The sequence below is a fragment of the Mobula birostris genome, chromosome 4 (assembly GCF_030028105.1).
Source record: "Mobula birostris isolate sMobBir1 chromosome 4, sMobBir1.hap1, whole genome shotgun sequence".
Lineage (NCBI taxonomy): Eukaryota > Metazoa > Chordata > Chondrichthyes > Myliobatiformes > Myliobatidae > Mobula > Mobula birostris.
The window spans coordinates 184,950,658-184,963,957 of NC_092373.1; the positions used below are offsets into that span (position 1 = coordinate 184,950,658).

At 46.3% G+C, this 13,300-nt stretch overlaps 1 protein-coding gene across 3 annotated transcripts in view; it reads left to right on the forward strand.

Annotated features, from left to right (window-relative positions):
- Positions 1–6,194: 6,194 nt before the first annotated feature.
- Positions 6,195–13,300, forward strand: part of mavs (mitochondrial antiviral signaling protein) — a 63,480-nt gene continuing 56,374 nt past the window's right edge. For all 3 annotated transcript variants that reach the window (XR_011885818.1, XM_072256685.1, XM_072256684.1), the window contains exon 1: positions 6,195–6,597. The gene's annotated coding sequence lies outside the window, so the exon portion shown is untranslated. The remainder of the gene's footprint in view (positions 6,598–13,300) is intronic.

Below are 13,300 nucleotides of genomic sequence, written 5' to 3' on the forward strand. Positions count from 1 at the left end.
TGACTATACCCCTTGCCCATCCTCTTTTTCCTTCTCCCTGGGCCTCCTGTCCCATGATCCTCTCATATCCCTTTTGCCAATCACCTGTCCAGCTCTTGGCTCCATCCCTCCCCCCTCCTGTCTTCTCCTATCATTTTGGATCTCCCCCTCCCCCTCCCACTCTCAAATCTCTTGCTAGCTCTTCCTTCAGTTAGTCCTGACGAAGGGCCTCGGCCCGAAACGTCGATTGTAGCTCTTCCTAGAGATGCTGCCTGGCCTGCTGCGTTCACCAGCAACTTTGATGTGTGTTGCTGGTTTTTTTTTCTTTTTTAAATGTCAACTTTACAAGTGCAAAGGGCTCCAAGAACTTTAGGTACTGCAGATCTACCCCATCAGTGAGCTGCCTGCTACAGGAAGGCATCGGAGTTGGTGTGCAAAACCATGGATGATTTTCTTGGGCGCTTCTCCTGTGATCGCAAGACCCTGTTGGACATTGATAATGTAAGATGCTGCAGGAATGGTTTCCTTTTCTGTGGCGTGACAGATGGTGGGGGAGCTGCATGGCCTTAGTTGTAGCGAGGACAAAGCACCAAGCCGTGGGCTTGCCTGATGCTGCAGACCAGCAGAGGAGATACTGGAGGTCTGTAGTGTGGGGCTCATGCTCAGTTGGGGGTTGGCCTCTCTAGTTGGTACTTCCCCCTGATGCCCGACCAGCATGTGTTGGTCTACAGACTGCTGGAAAATGCACCATCAAGTTTTGCAACTTGGCTAGAGAGGAATGCTGATTCGTTCAGCTGTAATCATGTGTGGATGAATGATAATTAAATTTGAATTTGATTTGATTTCATTTTTTAGGATAGCAGTCCCTCCCTAGCATGGGAAGATAAAAGTACACTGATATCCTGTATCAGAAAGGAGGAAGTATTAGAAATATTAGAGCGCGTTAGGGTGGATAAGTCCCCAGGGTCAGCCAGGATCTATCTCCGGATGCTAAATGAAGCAAGGAAGAAGATCACAGGAGTTCTGACAGAGATTTTTGCTTCTACAGAAGGCTCTAGGATGGTTAACATTATCCCCTTGCTCAAAAAGGGCAATAGGAAACTACAGCCCCGGTGGTAGGTAAGATACTGAAGAAGTTCCTGAGACAAGATTTGTCTCAATTAGACAGGCAGGGAGTGGTTCGGATAAGTTGATATGGTTTTGTGCAGAGTAAACCAAATCTCACAAATCTGACTTTAATTTTTGAGGAGTTAACTGAGGAGATTGTTGAAGGAAAGGCAGCAGATGTTATTTAAAATATGAACTTTAGTAAGGCTTTGGACAATCTCACATGATAGGCTTATCCAGAAGGTTAAGGCACAAGCAATCCATGAAGTATTAGTAAACTGGATCCAAAATTGGCTGTGTGAGAGGAGCCAGAGGGTAATGGTGGATAGGTGTTTTTCTGACTGGAAATCTGTAACAAGTGGTGTACCATGGGGATTAGCACTGACCTTATAGATTGCTATAGATATATAAAAACATAACGTACTGTACTTGGATATGAATATCAGTAGAATGAATAGTATGTCTGTGAAAGTGGTATTGCAGGCACTTAAGGGCAGGTATATAAAGAACTACCCATAATTGTACAAATTACAGGTTTTATTAGTGGGAGATATGAATGTCCCTGGGCCACCCAGAGTCAGAATCAGAATAAGAATCCAGTGGAATGTCACTGACATACAGTCCTGTGCAAAACTCTCTGGCATATAAATGTAGCTAGGGTGGCAAAGACTTTTGCACAGTAAGTATTTGTCAATGTGGAGTGGAAAATGAGTTCGTAAATCTGGCAGGAGCAAAGGATGTTGTGAATGGCAAAGGTGGAGCACCATGAGAGGAGTGTGGGACAGGTGGCAGAGAAAGAGTGCCAGAGTGGAGGGGGGCGGGCATGTGGTGAGGGTGCGACACACCCAGCCTTGAGACACCAGGCAAGGTAATTTGATTCCAAACAATTGGTTTATTGATCATTGCACAATGTCCCTCAGGTGCTTCCTGCTCCACCCTCTCTCCCGTCCCCTTTTCCCCAACCATGATTCCCCTCTCCCTGCCTTCTTCCCAATCTCAGTCCACAACAGAGACATATAAGAATCAGGTTTATTATCACTTACAGACATCATGAAATTCCGTTTCTTCTGTGGCAGCGGTATTGTGCAATACATAAAATCACTACCCTATTGTGAACCTCCTCTGGACCTTCTCCAAAGCCAGCACATCTTTTCTAAGATGAGGGGTCCAAAGCTGTTCACAATATTCAAGGTGAGGCCTCACCAGTGCCTTATAAAGCCTCAGCATCACATCCTTGCTCTTGTATTCTAGACCTCTTGAAATGAATGCTAACATGGCATTTGCCTTCCTCACCACCGACTCAACCTGCAAGTTAACCTTCAGGCGTGGCCAAGTGGTTAGGGTGTTGGGCTCACGATCTGAAGGTCGTGGGTTAGAGTCTTGGCCAAGGCAGCGTGTTGTGTCTTTGAGCGAGGCACTTAACCACACACTGCTCCAGTCCACCCAGCAGATAGACTGGCATCCTATCCGGGGGGGGGGGGGAGTCTCGTACTCTCAGTCACTTCACGCCACCGGCATAAGCACCGGCCTTGTGGGCCACAAAGGCTCCGGCCAGACTTTGCTTTCGACTGTTCTGCACAAGGCCTCCCAAGTCCCTCTGCATCTCAGATTCCTGGATTTTCTCCTCGTTTAGAAAATAGTCCGCCCACTTATTTCTACTACCAAAGTACATGACCATGCATTTTCCAACATTGTATTTCATTTGCCACTTCCTTGCCCATTCTCCTAATCTGTCTAAGTCCTTCTTCATCCTGCCTGTTGACAATACTCCTACCCCTCCACCAATCTTCGTATCATCTGCAAACTTGGCAACAAAGCCATTATTCCATCATCTAAATCACTTATATACAGCATAAAAAGAAGTGGTTCCCAACACTGATCCCTGCGGAACACCACTACTCACTGGCAGCCAACCAGAAAAGGATCCTTTTATTTCCACTTGCTGCCTCCTACCAATCAGCCAATGCTCTGACCAGTCTCAGTCCAGGACCCGGATGCTGGCACAGCGACACGCTTGGGCCGCACAGCCCAAAACCGTTCTCGATATCAGCAAATCGGCCTGGCGCTTGGAGTGATCCAACCTCGCACCCAGGTTAAGTGGACGGACATTGAAAACTTTCCACATCGACCCCTCTCCAAATGGTCACTCCAACTCCAACAGTGACACCAACTCCGTCTGCAAACCACGTTTTGAACATACTGCGATGTACCCGCATGGCCCCTCCTTCAAATCAGCTTCGCCTCTGCTTGCTCCTTCATTGTTTGCGATGATAGTTGACCACAAATTACTTCAGAAAAGGTGTTATTAGTAATGTTTTTAGTCAAATTCCTTGCCTCTTGGACCACCAGTGAGCCGTTGCACGTGTTCGGTTGCACCATCCTAAACCAGATTTTAAACCAGATGCCTTGGTCTCACTGATGATGAGTACAAGGTTGTTGTTGCAACATGACTCAACCAGCTGATCAACCCTCCTCCGATGCCATCAACTCCTCTCTCCCCTCTGATCCCAGTTTTAATCCCTGCCATGTCTTTATCATTCCCTCCAAGCTTCCCCTCTCTGAGGCAGAATGTCCTGTCCTCAACAAGGACATTACCTTTGTCCCCCTTCAGCAGCACACCAGAGAGTTCTGTGCTCGTCACGATGGACAGCTCTTCTTCCATCACATCCGTCTCTGAGCCCATTTCTTTGGCAAGGATTCCCCACCCTGCACTGATAACCCCTTCTGCCATCTCCAACCCTCCTCCTCTTCTTGGACACCCTGCACTAGTTCCCTGCCTGTTCTGGATCTTTTCTTCTCTAATTGCCAACAAGACATCAACAAGACTCCAGTACTCCTCACTCCTCCTTGAACCCTCCACCCCTCTGAACGCACCATCAAATCCACAGACAAAGGGGTGCTGATGTAGTGCATTTGACTGACCCCGACCTTGTCGAGAACATGTGGCAACCCTCAGATACCTCCCACTGACTCCTTGAAAAGGACCCCACTCAGGATCCAACACGATTTCGAATCTCATGAACGCTGGAAAACTGACTAGTTCCCTTACCCGCCCCTGCTCCTTTCTACCTCCTACTCAAGATCTACAAACCTGACTGCCTGGGTAAACCCATAGTCTCTGCCTGTTCCTACCCCACTGAACTCATGTCTGCATACCTTAACACCATTCTATACCTCTTGGTTCAGTCCCTTCTCACCTATATCCATGATACTTCAAATGCTTTTGATCTCCTCAAAAACTGTCAATTCCCTGGCCTTGACTGCCTCACTTTAACCATGGATGTCCAGTCCCCATACACTTTTATCCCCATCAAGAAGGCCTTAAAGCTGTCTGTTTCTTTCTCAACAAAATACCCAACTAGTTCCCCGCACCACCACCCTCCTCTGTCTGGCAGAACTGGTCCTCACCCTCAACAATTTCTCCTTCCGTTCATCCCACTTTCTCCAAACTCAACGGGTAACCATGGGCCCCAGCTATACCTGCCTCTTTTTTGGCTCCATAGCACAGTCCATGTTCCAAACCTTCCCTGGTAACGCTCCCCAATGCCTCCTGTGCTACATTAACAACTGCATTGGTGCTGATTCATGCACCCATGCTGAGCTCATTAATTTCATCAACATTGCTTCCTATTTCCATCCTGTCCTTAAATTCACTTGGTCTATTTCTGATACCTTGCTCCCCTTTCTCAATCACTCTGTCTCCATCTCTGGAGACAAACTGTCTACTGATATCTTATATAAACCAGCTGGTTCCCACAGTTATTTTGTCTATACCTCTTCCCACCCTGACTCCTGTAAGAACGGTATTCCCCTTTCTCAGTTCCTTCATTGCCGCCCATTCTCAGGATGTAGCTTCCCTTTCCTGGATATCAGGGAGTCCTCCTTCTTCAGAGAATGGAGTTTCCCTTCCTCTACCATTGAAGCTGCCCTCACCCACATCACATCTATTCCTGGACATCTGCGCTCACCCACCTTCCTGCTGCCTTAACAGGAATAAAGTTCCTCTTGGGCTCACCTACCACCCCATAAGCCTCCGCATCCAACACATCATTTGCCACAACTTCTGCATCTTCAACGATATCCTACCACCAAACAGGTCTTTACCCTCCACACACACACACTCTCTCCACTTTCCCCAGGGTTCGCTCCCTCAGGATTCACTTGTCCATTTGTCCCTCCCCTACTGGCATATATCCCTGCAAGTGCCAGTGATGCTACACATCCCCATTTACCTCCTCCCTCACCTCCATTCAGGGCCCAACAGTCCTTCAGCTGAGGCAACACTTCACCTGAGAATTTGCTGGGGTCGTCTATTGTATCTGGTGCTCCTGATGTGGCCTCCTCTACACTGGTGAGACCCGACGTAAACTGAGGGGACCGCTTTGGAGAGCACCTCTGCCGCCTCCAGCAAAAGTGTAATTTCCCAGTGGCAAACTATTTTAATTTCTATGCCCATTCCCACTCCAACACGTCAGCCTTCCTCTTTTGTCACGATGAGGCCGTCCTCAGGGTGGAGGAGCAACACCTCATCTTCTGTCTGGGTACACACCAACCCGATGGCATGAACATCATTATCTCCTTCTGGTAATTTTTTTTTTGCTCCCTCCCCCTTCCATCTTCTTCTATTCCCCACTTTGACCTCTTAACTCTTCTCTGCACCTGCCAATTGCCCCCCCCCCATGGTGCCCTCATCGTCCCTTTCTCCCATGCTCCACTACCCTGTCCTTCTTCTCCAGTCCTTTACCTTTCCCACTCACCTGGCTTCATCTAGCTAGTCCTCCTTCCCCTCCCTCCACTTTAGTATTTTGGCGCCTTCCCTCTTCCTTTCCCGTTCTGAAGAAGGGTCCCGGCCGGAAACCTCGGCGTTCAATCATTTCCCAGACCTTCTGACCTGCTGAGTTCCTCCAACATTTTCTTTCTGTTGATCTAGCTCACGCCTCCTCGTCACCATCCGAAATTCTGTCAACAATAGTTGTGTCATCACGGCGTAAAGGATCAGAGAGTTGAGGGTCTGAATGGGGCGGAAGGATAGAGTGCATTCTGCCTGAAAGTTCGCCTGCGCGAATTAGCCCTGCCGCAGCTCTCTTGCTCCCATGCACCATAAATGGTTCAACGTTTTCCGGCTGCCCGGACTTGTATCATGATTTGCAGCGAAGGGACTGCCGGTCTGTGAATGGTGAGACGAGCAGCGAATGGGAGAGGGCTGGCTGCCATTCGACGATCTGGGGCAAGAGAGCAACCGAACCGGAGACTTGGAACTACACCAGGGCGAACGCGGGGCCGATTCGGGTCCTCGTCGGCAAAGTTGGCGCAAGCTTTAAGGGCAACACAGGGTTTGAGGGGTGAGTGGGCGGACCAGTTGGTAGAGGTACAAAGGCCAGCCTCGCTTAGTAGCCGAAGGTTTGCTTCTTTAACAGCGTTCTCATTTGATCCAACACGCCGGGATCGAGCGGTTAAGCGGAATCTTTCCATGCACCACCAATTTGGATGAGAAAGGTCGTAAAGCATCAGGTGAGCGCAGTAAATATTACCTGTGCCAGACATCGGCCTGTTTATATCCGGCAGACATTGTTCCTTCCACCAGAAGTGAGCCCTGACGTGTCTCCTGCTGCACTCTGCCAAATATTTGGATGTGTGTTATATTTAAATTTATTTAATACAATTTAAAGAAACACAGGAAGGTTATTTCCGATTTGGTCTGGGAGGAAATCCAGATTAGTTTTTGGGTTGACTGTTCGACAACAACTTCCTGGATTTGAATCGCTTTTTTACCACACGGTTCCTGGTTGATGATCAGCTATCTGATCCTCTGTTGAAGGGGAGTGAGTGTGAGTGTATGTGTCTGATCAGCTGTGGAAAACCAGGATCCAATGCAACAAAGCTGGATTATGAAAACAAATGATAGTTTCTGAAAGGGAAAACTGTTACATTATCTAAATATTTTTGTGACCATTTCCCATGGTGAAGTACCAATACATGGTGTCACAATGGATCCAAGTCTGCATCCTGGCCAACACACACACAATGCTGGAGAAACTCAGCAGGTCAGGCAGCATCTATGGGCGGGGGGGGGGGGGAATAAACAGTTGATTATTTTATTTCCCTTCATAGATGCTGCCTGACTTGCTGAGTTCCTCCAGCATTTTGTGGCTGTTGCTCAAGATCCCAGAATCTCTTGTGTCTCTACTTTCTGGTCAGTTGTTTTTTGAGCTGCTCATTCATGCCTGTAGGCATGTCATGGAAAGGCTGCATACTGCATCTCATCTCTCTTGGCTGGTAGTACATGTTTACAAAGAGTTCACATCACCACTGTGTGTTTACAATATGAATATTTAAACTTCTTCAGGGTAGGCATACCTTGAGGAGACTCCACCATGGGGTAACAGATAAGACTTATGAACAGAATTAGGCCATTTGGCTCATCAATTCTACACCATTCAATCATTGCTGATCCCTTTTTTTCCCTCCTCAGCCCCACTCCCTGCAGTTTTCCCTGTGACCTTTGATGCAGTGTCCAACGAAGAACCTATCAAGCTCTGCCTTAAATACACCGAATGACTTGGCTTCCGCCGCTGCCTGTGGTGATAAATTCCACAATCTCAACACCCTCTGGCTAAAGGAATTTCTCCGCCTCTCTGTTTTAAATGGACACCCCTCTATTCTGAGGCTGTGCCCTCTTGTCCTATTCCCACCTTTCTTTAAAAAGCATCCTTTCAACATCAACTCTGTTGAAGCCTTTTAACACTTGAATGATTTCAATGAGAGCCCCTCTTATCCTTCTAAATTCCAGCGAGCACAGGCCCAGAGCCATCAAATGTTCCTCGTATAATAACTCTTTCATACCCTGAATCATTTTTGTGAACTTCCTCTGACACCCCTCCAATGCCAGCACATCTTTTCTAAGATGAGGGGCCCAAAACTGTTCACAATACTCAAGGTGAGGCCTCACCAGTGCCTTATAAAGCCTCAGTATCACATCCCTCCCTTGTATTCTAGACCTCTTGAAATGAATGCTAATATTGCATTTGCCTTCCTCGCCACCGACTCAGCCTGCAAGTTAACCTTCAGGGTGTTCTGCACAAGGACTCCCAAGTCCTTTTGCATCTCAGATTTTTGGACTTTCTCCCCATTTAGAAAATAGTCTGCACATTTATTTCTTCTACCAAAGTGCATGACCATGCGTTTTCAAACATTGTATTTCAGGACGAAGAAGATGTCCTCCTTTTTTAAAGAAAGGGGCTTCCCTTCCTCCACCATCAACTCTGCTCTCAAACGCATCTCCCCCATTTCACGCATATCTGCTCTCACCCCATCCTCCCGCCACCCCACTAGGAATAGGGTTCCCCTTGTCCTCACCTACCACCCCACCAGCCTCTGGGTCCAACATATAATTCTCCGTAACTTCTGCCACCTGTAACGGGATCCCACCACTAAGCACATCTTTCCCACCCCACCCCCCCCACCCCTGCTTTCCGCAGGGATCGCTCTCTACGTGACTCCCTTGTCCATTCATCGCCCCCCCCATCCCTTCCCACCAATCTTCCTCCCGGCACTTATCCTTGTAAGCGAAACAATTGCTACACATGCCCTTACACTTCCTCCCTTACCACCATTCAGGGCCCCAGACAGTCCTTCCAGGTGAGGAGACACTTCACCTGTGAGTTGGCTGGGATAATATACTGCGTACGGTGCTCCCAATGCGGCCTTCTATATATTGGCGAGACCTGACGCAGGCAGGGAGACCATTTCACTGAACGTCTACACCCTGTGCGCCAGAGAAAGCAGGATCTCCCAGTGGCCACACATTTTAATTCCACATCCCACTCTCATTCTGATATGTCTATCCACGGCCTCCTCTACTGTAAAGATGAAGCCACACTCAGGTTGCAGGAACAACACCTTATATTCCGTCTGGGTAGCCTCCAACCTGATGGCATGAGCATTCACTTCTCTAACTTCCGTTAATGCCCCACTTCCCCTTCGTACCCCACCCCTCATTTATTTATTTATTTATTATTCCCTCTCTCCCTCTCTCCCTCTCTCCCTCTCTCCCTCTCTCCCTCTCTCCCTCTCTCCCTCTCTCCCTCTCTCCCTCTCTCCCTCTCTCCCTCTCTCCCTCTCTCCCTCTCTCCCTCTCTCCCTCTCTCCCTCTCTCTCTCTCTCCCTCTCTCTGTAACTCCTTGCCCATCCTCTGGGCTCCCCTCCCCCTTTCTTTCTCCCTAGGCCTCCCGTCCCATGATCCTCTCCCTTCTCTAGCCTCGTATCCCTTTTGCCAATCAATTTTCCAGTTCTTAGCTGCGTCTCTCCCCCTCCTGTCTTCTATCATTTCAGATCTCCCCCTCCCCCTCCCACTTTCAAATCTCTTACTATCTCTTCTTTCAGTTAGTCCTGACAAAAGGTCTCGGCCCAAAACATTGACTGTACCTCTTCCATAGATGCTGCTGCCTGGCCTGCTGCGTTCACCAGCATTTTGTGTGTGTGTTACTTGAATTTCCAGCGTCTGCAGATTTCCTCGTGATTGTATTTCATTTGCCATTTTCTTGCCCATTCTCCTAATCGGTCTAATGCGGCCTACCTGTTTCCTCAACACTACTTACCCCTCCACCAATCTTTGTATCATCTGCAAACTTGGCAACAAAGCCATTTATTTCATAACTAAATCATTGATATACAGCATAAAAAGAAGCGATCCCAACACCCACCCCTTTTGAGGATCCTTTTCTTCCCACTCGCTGCCTCCTACCAATCAGTCAGTGCTCTAACCATTACCAGTAACCTTCCTGTAATACCATGGGCCCTTAACTTGGTAAGCAGCCTCATGTGTGGCACCTTGTCAAAAGCCTTCTGAAATTCCAAATATTCAACATCCACTGCATCCCCTTTTTTCACAAGATGGTAAACACAAGAGGTTTGCAGATGCTGAAAATCCAGAGCATACATACAAAATGCTGGAGGAATTCGACGGATCAGACAACATATATGGGGAGGTGTTAACAAAGTTCAAAGTTAAAAGTGAATTTATTATCAAGTATGGATATGTCACCATATACTACCTTGAGATGAGTTTTCTTACAAGCACTTACGGGAAAAAAATGACATTCAATAGAATTTATGAAAAGCTCTAAATTATAAAGACTGACAAACCATTGTGCAAGAAATAAAAAAGAAATACATAATAGTGAGTATTATAGTCCTTGAAATTCTAGCTGTAGGTTGTGGAGTCAGTTCTATGTTGGCCTTTCTTCAGTCCTGTAAAGGAAATACGGTATAAGGAAGCCAGAATAAATGGTCAGGTGAAGGGAAGGAGTCAACATGTATTAAATCTTCTCTTCAACATGAGTTTGGTGAGACCCTCTTTCACTGCTCCCCCACTGAGATCTCTGCTGTTCTCTGACTCCTCAACCATGGGCTCATCTAGACTTGCTACCACCTATCACCTGCCCTCTTGTACTCCTTCCCCATCCCCCACCTCCTTATTCTGGCTTCTATCCCCTCTCTTTCCAGTCCTGGTGAGGGGTCCTGCTCCCTTGTGCTTTAAACACCTCCACGAAAGGGTAAAGATAACTGCTGTCTGTGCCCCTCATAATTATCAAGTTCCCCCTCAGCCTCCTCCATTCCAGGGTAAAAAAATGAAGCCTATCCAGTCTCTTCACATTCCTAAGATGCTCCATCGCTGTGAATCTCCTGTGCACTCTCTCCAAGTGCATTACATCCTTCATAAACAGTACTCCAGCTGTAGCCTAACCAGTGTTATGTATTTTCCCCTAATCTTCTGAGTACTGTGGAAGCCTGCAAACCAGCCAGTGAAGGGATTCAGATTCATTTTATTTATCATCAAGACGTACTGTGAAATGCGTTGCTTGTGTTAACAACCAACAAAACTTAAGGGTGTGTTGGGGAGCAGCCCGTAAATGTCGCCACACATTCCGGCATCAACATAGCGTATCTACAATGCTCAGCAGAAGAACACAGAACACAACAAGCAATAGAACAACATCAAAACACATCCCATTCCTCACCATCAGGGATCCATTGAGCGCTAAGTTTCTTCTGTTCCTCAGTACTCCCTAGGAATCTTCCATTTATTATGTACACTCTATCTTTATTAGTCCTCCCAAAATACACCACCTCACTATCAACAAGATTAAATTCTGTCTGAAATTGCTTTGTCCATTTTACTAACTAATCAGTGTCATCCTGTAACTAAAGACTTTCACTCAACATTGTGGGCCGAAGGGCCTGTACTGTGCTGTACTATTCTATGTTTTATGTAACACAATTTTTGAGTCATCTGTAAGCTTATCTCCTGCTCCTACTTTTAAATTCTCATTTAAATTGCTAACATGTATCATAAACATCTAAATTGCTAATCTGCAGGCAGAAGGGATTAGTTTAGTTGGCCATTTGATTGCTAATTTAATTGGTTTGGCACAACATTGCGGCCGAAGGCCCTGTTCCTGTGCTGTGATGGTCTATGTTCTAAAGAGTAAGGGTCCCAGCACTACTTCCCGCAGATACCATAAGACATAGGCCTCGCATCACGATTCCACCATTACCTTCTGCCTCTGTTACCAAGCCAGTTTGCTAACGTAGACCATAGGAGCAGGATTAGGCTATTCGGCCCATCAAGGCTCTCCACCGTTTGATCGTGTTGCTTTATTTTTCCTCTCAACCTCATTATCCTGCCTTCTCCCCATAACTTTCAACACCCATACTAATCAACATTTGCTTTAAATATTAAGAACAAACTTGCCCTGTATTTCACGGACTCTGACCTTTTGGGCGAAATTTGCATCCGGTACTGAAGGTAGCCACACTGCCCTCAATAATACATTTTGAATTGCTGTTGGAATTGGAATTGGTTTATTATTGTCACGTTTACCAAGATATAGTGAAAAACTTTTCTTGCATACTACAGTTCAAACCATGACACAGTGCTTTGAGATAGAACAAGGTACAACAATAACAATGCAGAATAAAGCTACTGGGAAAGTTCAGTGGAGATAAATAATAAAGTGCAAGATCATAATGAGATAGATTGTGAGGTTAAAATCCAATTTATTGTACCAGAGAACTAGATAATGATCTTATAACAGTGAGATAGAAGCTGTCCTTGATCCTGGTGTTAAATACTATCAGGTTTTTGTATCACTTGTCTGATGTGAGAGAGAAGAGAGGATGCCTGGGGTAGGTGGGGTCTTTGATTTTGCTGGCTGCTTTATTGATGCAATGAGAAGTATAGGTAGAGTCAGTGGAGGTGGGGCTGGTTTCCATGATCTGCTGAGCTGTGTCCGCACTCTGCAGTTTCTTCAGGTCACGTGCGGAGCAATTGCCATACCAAGCTTTTATGCATCCAGATAAGATACTTTCCAACTGAAATTTCTTGACCTGTCTGAAAAATTCAGTCGGACAGAATCTGTACCAACAAACTCTTACTCACTATTGTTGATTAATCATTGCCTTTCCAAGTGTAGATTCATCCTGTCTGTCATTTCTTTCTAGTAAGCCCCTGACCGATGATCTTAGACTAGAATGCCTGGTTTATTCTATTACCTTTCCTGAACGAAGGAATAATATTTGCTTTGCTGTACTCAAAAGGCACCTCACCTCTGTGCAACGAAGATCTAAAAATGTGTCTGGATATTTACATCTTTGCATCTCATAGCCAAGGATACATCTCAACAGGTTGTGTCCACCTTTAAGTTTACCAAGACATCTAATACCTCCTCTTTTATAGTAATAGCATTTTCTAAAATTTCACTGCCCTTCCCCTTGGATTCTTCACCTCTGAAGTCCTTCTTCTTCATGATTAAAGGTTAAAAATATTCTTTTAGGACAATGCTGCATCTTCTGCCTTCATGTATAGATTGCTAACTTGGTTCAGAATGGGCCCTCCATTGCCCATGTTATCAACTTGTGCTTAATATGCCTTCGAATTTTCCTTAATTATATCTGCCTTTTCAGGCTCCCTCTTTGCTCGCCCAATTTGTTTCCTAAAGGCCCTCCTGCACTTTCTATATTTCTCTACAGTTTTCAGTTTTCCAAACCTACTCTATGTTTCTTTCATCCTCGATCATCCTGTGATTTCGTTTGACATTCAGGGTTCCTTGGTCATGATGTCCTTCTCTTTCCACACTTCCAGGGACATGTTGCTTCACCTTCGAACGATTTCCACTTGACAGAGGTAAACTAACCTAGAAGTAACTACGTTCTG